Source organism: Pithys albifrons, chromosome 3 (genome assembly GCF_047495875.1).
Source record: "Pithys albifrons albifrons isolate INPA30051 chromosome 3, PitAlb_v1, whole genome shotgun sequence".
Classification (NCBI taxonomy): domain Eukaryota; kingdom Metazoa; phylum Chordata; class Aves; order Passeriformes; family Thamnophilidae; genus Pithys; species Pithys albifrons.
In genome coordinates this window covers 22667224-22685019 of record NC_092460.1, presented here as the reverse complement: position 1 = coordinate 22685019, position 17796 = coordinate 22667224, and the positions used below count along the sequence as shown (strand labels likewise).

Below are 17796 nucleotides of genomic sequence, written 5' to 3'. Positions count from 1 at the left end.
TTGAAAAAACTCATAAACTTCTCTGTTTCAGGTTAGAAATAAAAATCTACCACTAATGGGCATGTTCCTCACTCTCTCTCATTACAGCTCAAATAATTGTGATGATGAAGGTGCAGCAGAAAAGGCTTCAGATGCCCCAGGAAAGAGCAAGTGCTTTCAGCAGAGCTGGTACATTTTGTGCTGGTGTTGCCATGGGAATCACCATGTCCTTGCTGCTCTGGTCTCTTAGGATAAAGTGAATGTTGTTGTAATTGTGTAGGAATTGCAGCTCTTGATAGTGGCCTGACTTCTGTCTGCTTCTAATGAGCAGGACAGAGTTGTGGTGCACAGAAATGTCCTGTCTGCTGCCAGCTCCCCACTCTGCTTCTGCAGGGGAGTGTGCTGCCATTCCTGCAGGGATGTCTAATCTGCTGAGCCCTGAAAAGCTGGTGATTACCTGGGGAAGGAATGGTGCTGAAGGTATTTTAGTTTCATGGCACTGGAGCTGATCTGGAACTGCAGAGGTGTCTCTGAACAGAATATTCTGAGTATTCAGAGTATTCTGAGTTGGCACAAACTTTGTACAGCAGGAACTTTGCAGAGCTTGCAAACATCCAGATGTGTTTCTAAGCCCAGTGGGCTTGTCCTGTCATATCTCTGCTGTCCTTGGCCTGTGGTCAGCAGTGATCAGATGCCACCTCTGCAGAGACAAGCCTGGGACTCTGGAATCATCATCCAGAAGAGCTGCCTCCCATGAGGTGAGATTTGCTGGTTTCAGTGATCCATCAAAATCACTTCATGGACCAAAGAGACTGTTCACATGGGGACAGTTGGTTTATTATAAGGGAAAGGAATCTTAAATTTCCATATCTGTGTAAAGACACCTCTGGAGTATCATCAGTGTTTGATCTTTGAGCTTAAGCTGTTTCCCTGGGTGGAGTGTTATTGCTTTTGTAATGTCAGAGTGCCATAAAAATAGGCTCTTGATGGATGAGCATCCAAAAGATGCTCTTCCCCCACTCTACACCTATTGCATATAAACCTGGGTTAGTTTACAAAGTTGAAGACATGAAATTTCTTACATACTTTAAGTCTTGAGCTCTGAGAAGGCAAATCCACCCTAAACAATTAATGTATTGAGTGCCAGACAAATGGTATCATTGTTGCATTTGTTTGTGCCAGTGCCACTCACCGGGTGCTGTTTAAAGTTTGCTGGCAGCTCAAGCACTGCTAAAAATAAATTCATTTGTTTATAAGTGTCTTTGACAACAGCCCAAGAAACCCACATTACCATGTTTTAAACAGAAGGCACAAAGCCCAGTGAGTGCTCCCTTTGAATTTGGCTAAAACATGTTGCTCTTTCATGGCTGAGGTTGGTTCTTTTCCTGCTCTTTGTCCCTCCCATCTCTATTTTGTTTCCATTGAAAACCTTTTCGTATCAGTGTGCTCTTACCTGAACATAGGTGAGAGTTTGCAGAGTGTACAGCAGCTCCTGTTTGGTGTTCATGGGGCAGAGTACAGAGAAAGAGACTCAAAAGTGTCAGCAAAGGAGCTGTTAATATTTGAGGCTGGAAATACAGGGCAGAGATCTTGAATCCTTGAATGCATGGCCATAAATCCAAAGGAAGGAGGCTGCACTTGAAGAGTTAAGCAAGGGTCCAGAGGTCACCTGGACCTTCCAGCAGGAGGGGAGCAGTGAAACCTTCATGTTGGTTCAGCACAAGGGCAAGAGGAGGTGAAGGAAGATAAGGAGGAGGACAAATGGCATCTGCTGTGATATCTCTGGTTGAGCCATCCTGAGGTTTGAATGTCCTGGAGCTGAAGGGCTCTGGAGTGAACAAATGAGTGCTCTTATAAGAAGTGAAAATACTGAGGTGAAATGTCTTGCCACTAAAAATAATTCTGAGGATGTCACTGTGGGAATAGCCTGACCTGCTGTATGAACTGGGCTTCTGTAGCTCTCAAAGGAGTGTATAGAAAAGATGCCAAGTTCCTGCACAAACCATCAGCTGACTCCAGGCTCACCTCTCAGCCTGCCCTCTGCTCCCTGTGCCTGGGGAACAAACAAGGAGGCGAATGGGAAGTGGGGCTTGGATCCTCTGGGTTATGATGTTGTAGCTGTGGTGAAGCAGATGGACTAATATCCATGTGCACCAACTCCATAAGGTGATGCTTAATGAAACCATGGAATCCAGAGTGGGTGGGGTTAGAGGGACCTCAAAGCCCATCCAGTGCCACCCCTGCCATGGGCAGGGACATCTCCCACCAGCCCAGGTTGCTCCAACCTGGCCTTGGACACTCCCAGGGATGGGGCATCCCTTCTGGTGTCACCCTTTGGGGGTTTTTGAGGAGAGGTGTAAAAGGTTGTGGAGTGGTTTTGAGCAGCAGGAATTCCCCTCAAAGGAAACTGTGAATGTTCTCTCAAAAGGGGCACATGAATATGATCTGCTTCCACTTATGCTCCCAAAACCCAGGACTGGAACATATTACTCTGAACAGTGACACAAAATGTGATTTTATTTTAAATGCACTGAGGATTTGAAAAAAAAAAACACCAAACAAAAACCAGCCAAAAAACCCCATTACCCTCAACAGCATCAAAAACTCTGAAGACACTGAAGACTGTTGGTCAGTGTGAGCTGGTGGAGGGTGCTTTGACCTACAGGACAAAAATACAAATGGTCAGTGTAAAGAGGCAGTTGGAAATACCAAAGTGGGAACTGAGGGAAAACCAGGGAGAGCTGATAGTGCAGGGATCTCCCAGAGAGTGTTTGAGGAACACTCATGAGGGATAAAGAAGGTATTTGAAATAATGCTTCCAAAAGCTGAATGGATTAGTTGATAAAACTCTCCCTGAAAGTTCGAACAGTGCTGAAGCTTCTGTTTGGGAACTGGTTTTAGGAAAGGAAAGAAGTCCCCCTACAAACCACACTGAACGCCACCTCTCCCTCCCAGAAATTCCATAAACCTCACCAAAACAAATCCCCAAAATCAAACAAAAAGAAATAAACCTTCCCCCAAACCCTTGTGAGATATTTTTCAGGAGTGAAGAGCTGGGCTGTGCTGCTGCATTCAGTGCCTGCACCATTTCAGGAGTGTCTCCTCCAGATCCTCCCAGGAAGGACATTTTAGGTGGGGATGGCTGAGTCAATCACTGCTGCAGGTTGGGGCACAGATGGAATCTGACTGATAGCAAGAAACCCATTAGCTGGGAGTGCAGCCACTCTAATTGAAACTCAGGCCTCCAGGCATCCCAGAGAAGCCAAGGATGCTGTCTGTGGGTTTGGCTCCTGGAGCAGAGTGTTTTTGTAGGCTCTGCATGCAAAGATTTAATAGTTACAAATTACAGTGCTCCTAAAGATTTAATAGAGAGATAAAACAAGTTTAAAGGCTTAAATTCCATTCTTTATGCCTTCTGTCTAGTGATTTATAGAAGTAGGATACACACTTGGCTTTGTCTTTATCTTTTCAGGTTTTCTAACTTAGTCTTAATTGGATAAAAGAGTTGTATCAGTGGAAAGAGAAGTCAGGTGGTGTTTGGAATATCCATGTGGCCACTGAAATCAGGTTGGCCTCGGGGGCAGATTAACAAGGTTAGTTATCAGAGAGTGACTGGGACTTAAACATCGTTTAGGAAGGAATCTTTCTTTGTGAGGGTGGGCAGGCCCTGGCACAGGTGCCCAGAGAAGCTGTGGCTGCTCCATCCCTGGCAGTGTCCAAGGCCGGGTTGGAGCAACCTGGGCTATTGGAAGGTGTCCCTGCCATGGTGGAACTGGATGAACTTTAAGGTCCCTTCTAATCCCACCCATTCGGGGACTCTGTGGTCCAGCAGAAACGACCTGTAAAGTCAAACAGTTCCTGCCTTGAGTGGTGACATGACTCTTCCCACTGAAGGTCACAGCAAGCCCACTGAGAGCCAGTTCTGTGATTCTGAGCCTTTCAGGTTGTCTTATGTCTGGCACCATCCCAAATTGTGCCAGTGTAGGCACTGAGGTTAGTCAGTGTTTGAGGTGGTTTGTGCCCCAGAAGCACCATTTAATTTTTCTAACAGAAAACTTTGCCGTTTTAATGACAAATCACTCAGACTCCTCATAATCTGTGTGTGGAATCCAATGTGCTGATGCCTCTTAAAATAAGACTTAAGAGTAGTTTAGAATGGAAATCTAATCCATAAAGTACTTGGCTTGAGGTTGCAGAGGGAGGTCTCCAGTGCTGGGTTTGTAATTATTGTTGGGTCAATGACTGAATGAATTCCTGGAATGGAAGGTTAATGCCAACTGACCCCATAAGTGTTACTTTTTATTCTTTCTCCTTGTAGAATAAACATAGTGAGATCTTGTCCTACATGAAAGGTAAGTGTAGAGCTGTAGTGACCTCCAAAGACAGAGGATTAAGAACATAAATCCCATGTGCAGAAAATCTCATTCTTATCAGAAGTTCTTGGGCTCTTTCTGATCCACATATGTGTCTAACACAGATTTTGACAACAACCTTGTGCAGGCAGAGAATTTTATTTAGCAAAGTGCAAATACTTGATACAAATGAAAGATGAAGCTTGATCTGATCATTCTCTAAATATTTATGGCTGATAATTGCATGTTGAGAGGCTAAACTGATGATAAAGTGTCCTGGTATAGATCTCTTCATAGGCTGGGGAGCACTTAGTGCCATCAGAGGCAAGGACCTCTAAAAGAACCACTTTAACTGAAGCTAGGACTGTTGAAAAGCCATATTTGCATCTTAAGTGTTATGCTAAATGTGAGATAAAAGTTAAACTTCAGTTTTAAAGAGATTTTTCTTTCTTCATAAGGCCTTCCATGGAAATGGAGAGGGAGTCAGAAATAATCCTGGGTAGTGGATTACCACTTCTGATCGTTCTTAATTTAAGATGGAATTAGGCCCTTTGTAAATAATTCAGTCCAGAGGAACACCAAAAGCTGATGCTGTTAACACTCCTCTGTCCTTCTGCAGAAAATTTGTCTTCCCCTTGCTTGAAAAGCAAAGGTGCTCACAGGATTGTTGAACTTGCGTGGAGATTTCTGATTTCTGCAGTTTCATGTTAAAACCTCACTGTGTGGTTCTTCAGGACTTCCTGGGGTTGAGTTGCATTCTCACTTCCTCAGTTGTTAAACCCCCACACACCTCAGTTCATTCACTGAGCTGGGAAGACACATCTTTACTGAGGGAGTTTTGGCAGGGAAGTTGCTGGTTCCTGGGCTGGGGTGGGGTAGACAGCGCTGCAGGTCAAAGGTGGTTTGGAGAGTTCCACCTCAGGGTATTGACTCCTTTGTAAAATGATAAATGTAGTAAGAATGAAATGTTTTTCAAACAGAATATTGCATGATACAATTCTTGGAATAATAGTTTTCTTATAAGCCAGTGGAAATTATAAATAATTGGTGAGAGGAGCAACAAAAAGAGGTTAAATGGTTTGGAGAGATCATAAATCCAAGGTATTTTACTCAGTTACCTCTTGAGATTCAGGTCTTCATTCTGATGCTGACTTTAAGGTCATCCCTTGATTCCAAAATCAAAATCTTTCCTTCCCTTCCACATGGCTCCTTGGCACTGCTGTGCCTTGGATCCCAGACTGGCTGCACAGCAGAGCCTGGTGGGCTTGGCATGGGGCAGGGTAGGCTGCAGAGCCTCTGGGAACAGGGCTGTGTTTCTCTGGAGGCAGGAATTCCATGCGAAGGAGGAGAGGACTTTGGTGAGCAAAGCCTTCTCCTCTGCACTCTGCTTGGCTGTGTTTGCGTGCTGTGGATCCTCCTCTGTGCCACGCTGGTGCTCACAAAGGGATGGGGTGAACCAGGGCTGGCACTGCCAGGTGTGCTGGCTTAAAGGTAAACCAGCACGAGAAACAAACCCAACACAAGAGAGATTATAAGTCAAAGGTACAGTTTAATAACAATGTTACAATAAATGCAATGGCACAAAGAGAAATTGGGTTTAACCCACAAACCCCAGCAGTATAACCCAGCCCCCTGGGGCACAAACACAGTGGGGTTTGGTGGCCCCTGTGCTGAGCCCCACGTGGTTCTGCTGAGTCCAAAGGAAAAGGAGGTGAAAAACCTGTTGGTGCAGATGATGGCACAGTCTGGTGGAGAGTGGTGGGCTCCTCCTGTCCAGGGTCTGCTCCTCCTCTGGATCCCATGAGTGGTTCCAGAAGTCTCCAAAACCCAAGATTGTCTCACCTCAGGTGCAGGTGGGAGCCCCCAGTCCCTCCCCCCAGGGCAGAGAGTTCCACACAGGGGAATCTGACTCTGGGATAAAGTCAGGGGGGATTTTGGAATCATTGCTGGCCCATCAGCAGAGCTGAGCCCTCAGGTGGGTGTGGAGGTGCCAAGGACTTCCTGCAGGGGAGTTCTCCCAGCTCCTCTGCCAGGCTTCTTTCCCAGCCAGCTCCCAGCCTGAGGGCTCAGGTGTGCCCTGGGCAGCTGCTGCCAATGGGCCATTGGTAGCAGTTGCTGGGCAATGGCCCAGAGGGTTTAGAATGCCCAGCTTTGGTCACACCCACACAGGGATAAACTGGTCCCACCTGCTGAACTGGGACACCAGGGATGGTCATGCTGTTGTGGGGCTTCTGAGGGGCTGCTGGCTGCCTACTGCAGCTTCACTGCTTCCAGTGCAACCCCTGGGACACAAACAGGGCATTCCCAGTTGCTTTGTGTTCTCCCAGTGGTGCTGGATCCTGCACACAGCTTTGGTAGTGCAGGTGATGCCTAAAATGGACAAAAAGAACTTTACAGACAGTATTACTGAAGATAAAACAGAGAGCAGGTCTTTAATTGAAACTCTTTAAGGCTCCCACACATTTATAACACTAATTAATTATCATAGCTAATGGATACATCCAACCTGAGAATTGTCCACCCCCAGAGCCTCCCTCAGGTCTGTCCCTTGACACAGCCCTTGGAACTGAGCTGGAGGTCTCAAGACCCCTCCTTCTTCACCATCATCATCTTCACATCAGATGCCATCTTTGGAGCTTCTCCAAGGTTTCTGGACCTTCTGCTTTGACTGCAGTGATATCTTATTATGTCCTTCTCAGGATGTGTCCCAGACAAGATGTCCTTGCTAAAATCTTTCTCCTTGAAGAGAACATGAAACAAAATTTCAAGAACTTTGAGAATTTGATATAAAGTATGAGAAAGGGACCTTAACTGCTGTTTTACAGTGTTAGAAACAATACAGCTCTGTTATTAAAAATCTGTATGCTACAAATCTTAAGAACTTAAGGCATCCCAGTAGCCCCTCCCTTCTCTGCCCCAGGTACCAAGGGCACTGTGCCAGGGGATTAACAGCACTTCTCCCCTCAGGCAGGAGTATCCTGTGCCAGTGACATTTGTGTGCTGAATTTTACAGGTATTTAGCTGGGGGGTTTTAATATTCCAGGGAGAAGGGCCGTTCCAGGCTGTGCAGGTGGTGGTGGGTGGGCAGCTCTGCCCGCTGTGCCCGTGAGCCATGTGGAGGAGGAGCATTCCCAGCTCCTGCTGAGCAGACAGATGGTCTCAATAACCTTGATGGAGAGCACTCTGCTTGCTCTGCAGCCTGTCCAGGCCTTCAGATTGTTTTCAGGCATTAAGAGAGTCTGGATTACTGCAAACCACATCCTGGATGGAAAGGTGGGTGTGGAGAGAGGTGTGTGCCACCCAGTGCTGCCCAGCTGGGGCTCAGGACCTCAGAGTGGTGGCTGAGCAGAGAAATCAAGCTGATCTTCTACCAGTCTCCCCTCAGAGATTACTGGGAGCTTGGAAGGGACATTTCTTGGGCAGTAGTGGCTGTCAGCAGGCCAGGAATGGATATAACAAGCTTGTTAAGGAGACCATATGGCAGTAGCTGCATTTCCATGGGATTTATCAGAGGATCACAGGATGGCTCGGGTTGGAAGGAACCTCTGGAGGTCGTTCAGTTCTACCTCCCCACTCAAGCAGGGTTCCCTAGAGCACAGTGCTCAGGGCTGTGTCCAGGTGGCTGGGTTGGACTATGGAATGTTGTAAGTTAAGTATTTGCTGCCTCTCATGGCTTGAGAGGCACATCTGCTTGGGTGTAAGAGTTTAGCTTTAAAAGACCAAAATGGCATCTGCTTTCTATGGAAGTGGCTCTTTTCAATGTTCCTCTTCAGCCTCACAGTTAGAATTAATTTTCTTAACATGGTTAAGGAAAAATAAACTATTTCCTTAACATGTTCTGTAACATCTTCATAAGAACTGAAGAGGGTTTGGTAGTCACTGCCACCTGAGCAATGCATTCCCAGAGCTGGAATAGAAGGATGACTCTCAGGATTCATGTTTTCTCCACAAATAAATAGGAATTCCTGCAGGCAGACTGGACTGCACATAGATCTGGATTTCAAAAAATCGTACTATAACTTAGGACTGATAAAAACTAAGTTGCTTTCTTAAGTAGAAAGTCAGGACAAAAAGAATGGGGTTAGTGAAGTTCTTGGGTCCTTTCATCTATGACCTGCCACGAGATCTGTGCCCCAAGGACTAGCCTAAACTGAACTGTATGTAGTTCTGATACAAGTTCTATACTGCTTTGCACTTGAGACAAATTCCTTTTTCAGTTTCAAACTAAACTCTTCCTGAAGATGTGTTTGTGGCTTTTTTTGAGGGTGCCCAGTGAGCTGAAGTGTATGGAAAGTTGAGATTAATGAACCAGAAAGCTTTTAATCCATATAACATTACATCCAACCAGTATTTGAAAACATGGAATGCTGTCAAAAAGTCCTTTTTGCCTATGTCTTGAAGTGACCCAAAGTCCTGGGGCCTCAGTGTTAGCTCAGTGCCCACCTAAATCAGTTGGGATTCCTTGAAGAGCTGTGGTGGCTTTGTTTAACTGTGTTGATGGACAGGTGTCTCCTCACTGGGACAGAAGCACTGCAGTCAGATAAGAAACTGTGTTGGAAAAGAGATGCTCACTGGGAGACAGGACAAAGGTGTGCACCTGGTAAGAATATCCTGAGCAAAACATGAACTTACATTCCTTGGAGTGTCAATATAAACGTATTTATAAACCTCTGAGTTCCAGTTTCATCAGGTAATGTGGGATGTCAGTTTTTAGTGGTACCTCTGCTGTGCTTCTTTCCTGTAACAGAGGGGACTGTCCTGGCCAAAGTATTTAATAATCAGAGGCACAGGTCTGTTTTATTAACCTCTTTCTGCACAGCAGAATTCAAGAGTGGGATCTGATGTGGATTAAAACAATCCTTGCTAGAACCTGTTTATTGTAATATAGTTGAGAAGGAGCAAAATACAGATTTCTGGCCCTAGAAATTGGGCATTAAACTACAACAGTGAAACAGCCAATCTGGCTCCAAATTGTGGTGTTCGGTGCTGGGTGTGAGAAGTGACCTCAGTTTTATTTCTGGTTATATACAACAAAATTATATGTTAAACAGTGCTTTGAGATTGCACACAGCAGGAACACTGACTCTCACACCTTAGGCCTTTGCCTTAGGAGCAAGTGTTTTTCCCAAGACTTCTGCTGACCATGAGGTGCCTTTTCTGGGGTGTTCCTTTGGGACATTTTTCACTAAATGCATTGGAAAGACACACATGGAGCGTCTCCCTTTCCAGTGGAAGAGCCGGAGGTGCACCTAAGGGGCTGCTGGTCCTGATACTGAGGGGTCTTCCCTGCCTTTAGGAGGGGAGGTGGAGGAAGCCAGACCTCAGACCTCCCAAAACCTCACAACTGTGTGAGTGACATGCATTTTACTGCACTGCAATTTTGTTCCATCACCCATTTTCTTCTCACTTAAAGGGATTTATCAGACACAGCTGTTAATGGGGCGGCAATGTTAGTCTGAAAGATTTCAGGCAGCAGATTCTAAAGACTCTCTACAACGCTTGAGAAGTGTTACAGCTCTCAGTCCTCCTGCAACTGGAAAAAGGGAAATGTCTCATAGGTGTTCACCCTGTGCTCTCTTTCAAACTGCCTTGGTGGTCTGGGGGGTGTCTCAATTCCAGCCCCATCCAAAGCAACTGAGGCAACAGCTTCCTTGACAGGCAGATGTGATCCCCTTCCCTCCCTGTAAGCTCCCTGGAACTCAGGAATTGCTGCAACAGCCTGTGCTGGTTTAAAGGTAAACCAGCAGGAGGAACAAATCCAACACAAAAGAGATTGTAAGTCAGAGGTACAATTTAATAACAATATTACAAGAAATGCAATGGCACAAAGAGAAATTGGGTTTAACCCACAAACCCCAGCGGTGTAACCCAGCCCCCTGGGGCAGAAACAAAATGGGGTTTGTTGGCCCCTGTGCTGAGCCCCACATGGTTCCCTCGAGTCCAAAGGAAAAGGAGGTGAAAAACCTGTTGGTGCAGATGATGGCACAGTCTGGGCGAGAGTGGTGGGCTCCTCCTGTCCAGGTTCTGCTCCTACTCTGGATCCAAAGAGTGGTCCCAGAGGTCCCCAAGCCCCCAGATTGTCTCCCCTCAGGTGCAGGTGGGAGACCCCAGTCCCTCCCCCCAGGGCAGGGAGTTCCACACTGGGGGATCCGACTCTGGGATAAAGTCAGGGGGGATTTTGAAATCGTTGGTGACCCATGAGCAGAGCTGAGCCCTCAGGTGGGTGTGGAGGTGCCAAGGACTCCCTGCAGGGCAGTTCTCCCAGCTCCTCTGCCAGGCTTCTTTCCCAGCCAGCTCCCAGCCTGAGGGTTCAGGTGTGCCCTGGGCAGCTGTTGCCAATGGGCCATTTGGAACAGTTGCTGGGCAATGGCCCAGAGGTTTTAGAATGCCCAGCTTTGGTCACACCCACACTGGTCCCACCTGCGGAACTAGGACACAACCAGAGGCTTCTGAAGGGAGGGATGCTGCAGCCCAGGGACCTGCTGCTCATGGGATATGGGCTTGTATTTTTACATACATACCACAGGAACACCACAGGGATTATGTGGCACAGCATTCCCATGGGGCAGCTGTGACACTCCCTGGCTCCTGTGTCTGGGCACTCCCATCCTCTGCTGCCTTTTCTCAGCCTGGGATGTTCACTTGTATCTCAGCAGCACCACAGGTTTGGTCACTCCAGAGTTCGCTTCTGAGTAAACCACTGGATCAAAGCACAGCTGGGATGGGCACAGGCAGAGGGAGAGGGACTGGCAAGGGCAGCAGTTCCTGCCCTCAGGCTGAGCTGCACCTTCTCTGGGGTGAAGCTTTGGAGCCACGTGCTGGCTTAAATCCACTGGGACCAGTGGGAAGAAAGGGTGAGAGGCCACTGGAGCCTGGCCAGGGTGTTGTTGCTCCTGGGGGTGGTGCCGTCCTACTCCTGGTGCTGGGTTTGGATGGTGGGAATTGCTGCCATCCACCTCCTGGCCAGTTCTTCCAGGCTTTAAGAAGTAAGAGATGGATGCAGAGCTGCAGTCCCAGCTTCAGTTGTGCTGTATGAAGGAATTCCCTGGGCAGTGTGTCTTGTTCTGTGGGAGGTGCAGGAATGATGTGGACAGATGTGGAACCAGGCTGGAAGGCTCTTTGTTCCATTCCAGTCCTTAAATTTGCTCATGTCACCAGATTAGATGCTTTATGCTCCTAAAATCAACTTCACATCTTCATTTTCTGCTTCATATTCATATTGTTCTGTTTTGTGGCATTGAAAGACTTCTGAGAATTTAAGCTCTTTTTTAAAAAAAAAATCTGTTACATAGTGACTTGTGGGTCTTTCTGTTATCATTCTTTTTTCCAAGGAAAAACTTCTGGATGCTTTTCCCAGTTTCCAGTATGCAGAAGGCTTGATTTAACAAGAGCACCTCTGGAAAATGAGGCAGTGAGAGGTCCTTGATTGCCGTTGCAATAGGAAAGCTCAGTTTAAACAGGTTTTTCTTTTGATATCTTTGAGCTTGCATTTATTCTGTCCTCACACACCTTTCTCCAAAGATTGCTCATTATTAGCAGCATCTTCTCTGTCCCCAACCCTGCCATGCATCCTGTGTTACATCAGCTGGAACCTTCTGAAAGAAATGGTCAGTAGGAGGTTGTTGGAGGTCCAGTGAGGTGCTGAATCAAATGAGACTGTGATATTCAAAGTCCTCATCAGACTTTCTCATATTGCTTGGAAAAGAACAGAAAGGTAGTTAGGATATTGCTGTTCTCAAATAATCCATGAAAACAGTGCTTTTCCTGGTGTGCCATATAGGATTTGGCTCAGTGTTAAGTCCAAATGCAGCGCAGGAATTGTGCTGCTGGAAGGGCTCTGTTCTGGCTCTCCCCAGGGTGATGGGCAGGGCAGGGCCATGTTTTTGCAGTGAGTGCTCATTCCTTCAGCCTGTTGTGCACAATGATAGAATCTTGCTGAAGGGACTGTAATTAGTGGCAACATTCATAATTTTTCTTATCCTGAAACCTGCCTGTTAAAATTCTACTGACTGGACCTTACTGGACTTAATCCTTTACCATTTCATTGAAGTAGAATGACTTCAGCTCAGCAGAATGTTTCTTACCCTGCCTAAATTCCAAAGTCTTACAGCCTAACCCAGTTTTTGGACAGGACAATCTCCATTGCCTGTGTCTGTTACAGGGTGTGGGTCAGGTTGGACACAGCTTGGAGCAACCTGGTCCAGTGGAAGGAGACCTCAGTGCAGGTCCAGCTTCCTTATGAGGGGCAGAGCAGGGACAGGCACTGGTCTCTGCTCTGTGGGGACCAGGAACAGCACCCAGGGAATGGCTGGAGCTGTGTCAGGGCAGGGTTAGGGCAGATCTCAGGAAAAGGTTGTTCCCCCAGAGGGTGGTGGGCACTGACCAGGCTCCCCAGGGCAGTGGGCACAGCCCTAAGGCTGCCAGAGCTCCAGGAGTGTTTGGATGATGCTCTGGGGCACAGGGAGTGACTCTTGGGGATCGGCCTGTGCAGGGCTGAGGGTTGGACTCCATGATCCTTGTGGGTCCCTTCCAGCTCAGGATATTCTGGCATTCTCTCATTCTGTGTCCCTGCATCCCTGCCCAGGACAGGGAGTGGAGTTGGGTGGGCTTTAAGGTCCCTTCCAGCCCAAACCATTCTGGTATTCTGTGATATTTGTAATTGCTGGCAATGCTGAGATGCTGGGCCAGCCCCACTGGGCAGGAGCACAGGGGCAAGGCTGGCTCTGGGCTGGGGAGGCTTCAGCTCTCCAGAATCTGTGCAGCACATGAAGCTGCTCTTTCCAGACTCCCAGAAGAGGGTGTTCCTCTCCTTGGCAGAGCATTGCACATCTGTTGGGATCCACAGGGACACAGGACATCATTCAGACACAGTAGCCTCAAATAAAAATCCTGGAAAGCTCTAATAGCCTTTAGATGGGGCTGGAGGTTTCCTGGCAACATCTCCCTTGTCTTGAATTGCTGCTCAGAACATTCACCTGCAGAAACCTCACCCTGTTGCCTGCTCCTGGTGGAAGGAGTATCATTTATGTGGCCATCAATGAATTCTCCCTCAAGCTCTTTCCCTTGAAGGTGATCTGTTCCTCTGCATTACAAATGCTGAAGGATTTAATACACCACAACAGAACAACCTGTACCCAGTGTAGTTTTGTTTCCTGAGGTACTTTCTGTGCTCAAAGCAAGGCTTAATCAAATGCATTGATCCTTCTGTTGCTGTGTCAAGACTTGGCTCAATCTTTTCCTTCTGTTAAAAATGGAATTAGAATGCTCTTTAGTATGTGGTTGCTGTACACTCTACATGTAGTAGATGTTCCAAAGTAACACGAGTTTTTGTGGCTTGTAAGATCATGTAGCCTGGTTGTTTGGTGTGGATGTTTGACATGCTGAGAGAAACCTTGGCCTTGCCCCAGGGCCTTGGATTCTGAGAGTGACAGCTCTGAGGAGGTGGGACTGGAATTGCTGCCACAGTTTAATTCCTGTCCACTTGGGGAGGTTTGCAGCAAGATTTCAGTGCTGATTTTCTACCCTGGCATATTTTGCATTCTGGGACATGAATCTTAGACAAATAGGGTTTTAAAATTGTTATGTTTGCTTTCTCTATAATCTATTTTTATAGGGCATGGCCATAACTCTGCTCGTGGTCCAAATAAAGCATCTACTAAGCTTGAAATGGTTGCAGGGGTAGTTGGGTGGTTCAGTCTATATAATAATCCTTAATGGCCCTGAACAGTATTTTATTTGGAAAATAATCACTTTTATGAGCAAGAGGGAAAGCTGGTCCTGAAGCTGCTTTTGGAAGCAGCCTTGGATTGTGCTGTTCCACTTCCAAGCACAGCTTTAAGTGTGAACAACAAATCAGATGCCAGGAGACTTTCAGCTTGTGTATTATGACTCTAAGAGGAGGAATAATGACAAGAATTGAATGTTTCCTGCTGGGCTGAGCCAGAGATTTGCAAAAATGATTTGAATGAGGAAAAGCCATTGACTGAACTCTGCTGCTCCTGGCCCTGCTGTCACCTCCGTGAACAGAGACCTGCTGACTGGGAGAGGGAACCTCTCACATTCCCAATTCCAGTGGCTTTCCTGTCTCGTGCTTTTCTCAAAGATTTCTTTGCAATTGTGATATTCCTGTTAATTGGCTTCCAATTTTTAGGAGCTGACAACGTCCCACCAAGAAGGCTTGCTGAAAAATTGCCAACCACCTGCTCTGCTTGTCCTTTCCTGCCTGGTGTATTTACAGGAGGATTGCGGTGACTGTCACTTGGGCATGCAAAGCCAAAGATGAATTTTGGAGACATGAATGGAGATGCTTTCTGAAGTGCCCAGTTTTGGGATGTGGCTGACAGAGGGTGGTGACAGAGCTTCAGTTAAAGCCAGACAAAAATCATTCAGGATTTTAACAGTCCCTTTGGTTCACAGTCTCCTGTAAATCTTAAGTACTGAGAGGTTTTTATTGTTCTTTACGTTTGGCTTTTGTGTCAAGGTTTGTTTGGATAGTACCTGTCCCTCCTGGCCTCTTGCAATGAAATTACAGTAATTACTACTAGAAGCAAAGTAATTTCTGCTTCTCTTGACTGTAACAATCTCAGAGAGGATGTGCTTTGCCGAATTTCCTACTGAGAATGAATTCCTGGGCTTGGGAGGAAGACAAACTTGTTCTTTGACGGAAGTGTGGGTTAAATTTAGTTCTCACAATGAAATCTTGGGAGCCAGCCAGGGCTGAGAGGAGGAATCTTGGAGAGCATTCTGTTTCAAGTGCTGGAGCACAGAAGACATTCTGTATATTGTAGGCCTTTTTTCCTTTAAGGTGTACCTCGAAATAAATAATGCAGAAGTTGTTTCACCTTTTTCCTTGTCTCAGCAGTGATGGCCTCATTTCTTTTGTCTGGGTCAAAAGGAAAAAAACCAAACAAACCCAGAGCCCAGCACATGCTTAGAGCAGAAGCAGAAACATTAAATATTGATCCCCCATCCTGGCTTTTAAAGAATGCCTAAAGAAAAATCGAATGCTTTATTTCAAACTGCAACTGGTGGGTTCTTTGAGTGTGTTCATTCAGTCCCTGCTCATCAATGCCTCATTCCCTGAGCAGAATTGACCTGCTCTGTGTAACTCTGCATTTACTCCAGTCAATCTTAGCCTTGAAAATGCAGATTTGGCAGCTGCAAAATTTCACAGGCTTGCTGACCTTTGGCATTCCTGAAAATGCAGAAGGGCTGGTGGGCCCAGGGTGTTTGCTGGTGGCATTGCTGGGTGGGAAGGGGCTCAGCTGGGGCCATGGTTGGTGCCAGGCTTGGGGCAGGGACAAACCTCAGCCCAGGGCACCTTGGTGAGCCCCAGCCCTTGCCTTGGGGCTCTTCTCACCTTATCTAAAATACTAATAATAATACTGTGTGAAATACTAAGACCTAATGAGAGGAAGAGTTGATGGGAAGGTGGTCTAGGATTGCTGGTTGGCACCAGTGGCACTCAGAGGCATTTTCCCTGCTGGGTTGGCTGTGTTATTCCAGTCAAGAGGAAAGGCAGAAAATTAAGGCATTAACAGTGAGCTTGTCTGGGCTATATTTGAAAACTGGAAAGTGCAAGCAATTACAGGAAGCTCTTTCTCAGCTGTGGGGTGTATGTTCTGCCAGGTGGAATTTGCTGAAAGCAGAGTGTGGGAAGGTGTCACTTAAACAATGGATTCATTAATTCTTTCATTCCTCCTGGGGATGCAGAGGTGAGCTCAGCTCTCTGCCAGCCCTTGGGTTCACAGAACTTTCATGTAGACAAAGCTGCTTTGAAATTTCTATTTGTCTATTGGTGCACCTGAAAACCTGACAGCTCCAGGTGACCAGGCAGGCTTTGAAAAGGGAGAGGTGAAGCACAGGAGACTCAGGAATTATCTCTGTGTCACCTTTGAGAGCTGGGGCTGTTCAGCCTGGACCAGAGAGGGCTCTGGGGAGACCTCAGAGCTCCCTCCAGTGCCTGAAAGGGGTTTGGATAAAACAGAAAGAGACCTTTTTACATGGGCAGACGGTGATAGGACCTTTAAACTAAAAGGGGAGAAATATTTGGAGGAAGTGAGGGTGAGCAGGCCCTGGCACAGGGTGCCCAGAGAAGCTGTGGCTGCTCCATCCCTGGAAGTGTCCAAGGTTGGACAGGGCTTGGAGCAACCTGGGACAGTGGGAGGTGTCCTTGTCCTTGGCAGGGGGTGGCACTGGATGGGCTTTAATTTCCCTTCCAGCCCACACCAGTCTGGGATTCTGTGACCATGAGGCTGGGACCTGTCCCAGTCCCTCCCTCAGTGCTGCTCTCGTGCCCTGGGCTGTGTTAGAAGGTGAGTACATGATGGGGCTGGAGTTGGGGTGGGTTAGTCTGGAGAAGAGGAGGCTCAGGGGAGACCTCATCACTCTCTTCAACTCCCTAACAGGAGGTTGTACCCAGGTGGGGGTTGGTCTCTTCTCTCAGGCAACCAACAGTAGGACAAGAGGGAACAGCTTAAGCTCTGCCAGGGGAGGTTTAGGTTGGATATCAGAAAGAAATTCTTTACAGAGAGAGTGGTCAGGCATTGGAATGGGCTGCCCAGAGAGGGGGTGGATTCCCCATCCCCGGAGGTTTTTAAGATGAGACTGGATGTGGCACTGAGTGCCATGATCTGGTGATTACAGTGGGATTGGACCAAGGGCTGGACTTGATGATCTCAGAGGTCTCTTCCAACCCAACTGATTCTGTGATTCTGTGAGGTGTCTGTGTCTTTCTGGCAGGGCCTTTCCCAGAGGAAGTTCTTAAAGAAATGCCCTTGTCTTTATATTTGAGGAGGCACCCTTGGTGTTGGCTTCTTGTCAGTGAAGTGCTGGAGTTGCAAGTTCCTCTTTGTCACTTTTTATTTAGGATGATGTCATGGAGATGGTGGTTTGAGGCTTTGTTTTGGAAGCTCCTGCTTTCTTGGTGTGTTTGATTCCTGGTTCAGCAGAGCCTGCTGGAGCTTTTAGGAGTGAGGAAGGAAAGGAACTGGGCAAGTGGTTGTATGTTTTCTTCTGGGTTTTATGGTTGTTATTGAAATGTTGAGGTAGGATGTCCTTGTTTCTCTTTGGAGATGGAATTCTGTCAGTGCCAATGATCTTAAATTAAATTTCCTTGCTGAAAAAATACTGGGGGCAAGGGATAAGCTTTGTCTCAGGTTGGATTGCTGAAATTATCTCACCTGGAGAAAAACACACCCTTTAGGGGTTTCTGTAATTTAGTCTGTCTTAGTTTCATCACTTATGAAATTTGGACAAGAGTGAGGGTTTAAATATTTTAAATTACCTCTCTTCCCAAATCTTAGCCCTTTCTGGGGACTGCCTGATAAACCTTGGGGATTAGATGTGACCTTTTCAGATAAAGAGTGAAGCAAGGATGAAGGAAAAACGAAGGTACAAACTAATTGCTTCTAGAACACTGTCAGAGGCCTGAGCTCTGCACTGCCATGTCTGGAACTTAAGTCTG

The 17796-nt window shown here is 46.8% G+C and overlaps 1 protein-coding gene across 7 annotated transcripts in view; it reads left to right on the top strand.

Moving 5' to 3' along the window:
- IQSEC1 (IQ motif and Sec7 domain ArfGEF 1) overlaps positions 1 to 17796 on the top strand; it is a 356985-nt gene that overhangs the window by 59557 nt on the left and 279632 nt on the right. The gene's annotated exons all lie outside the window — the stretch shown is intronic.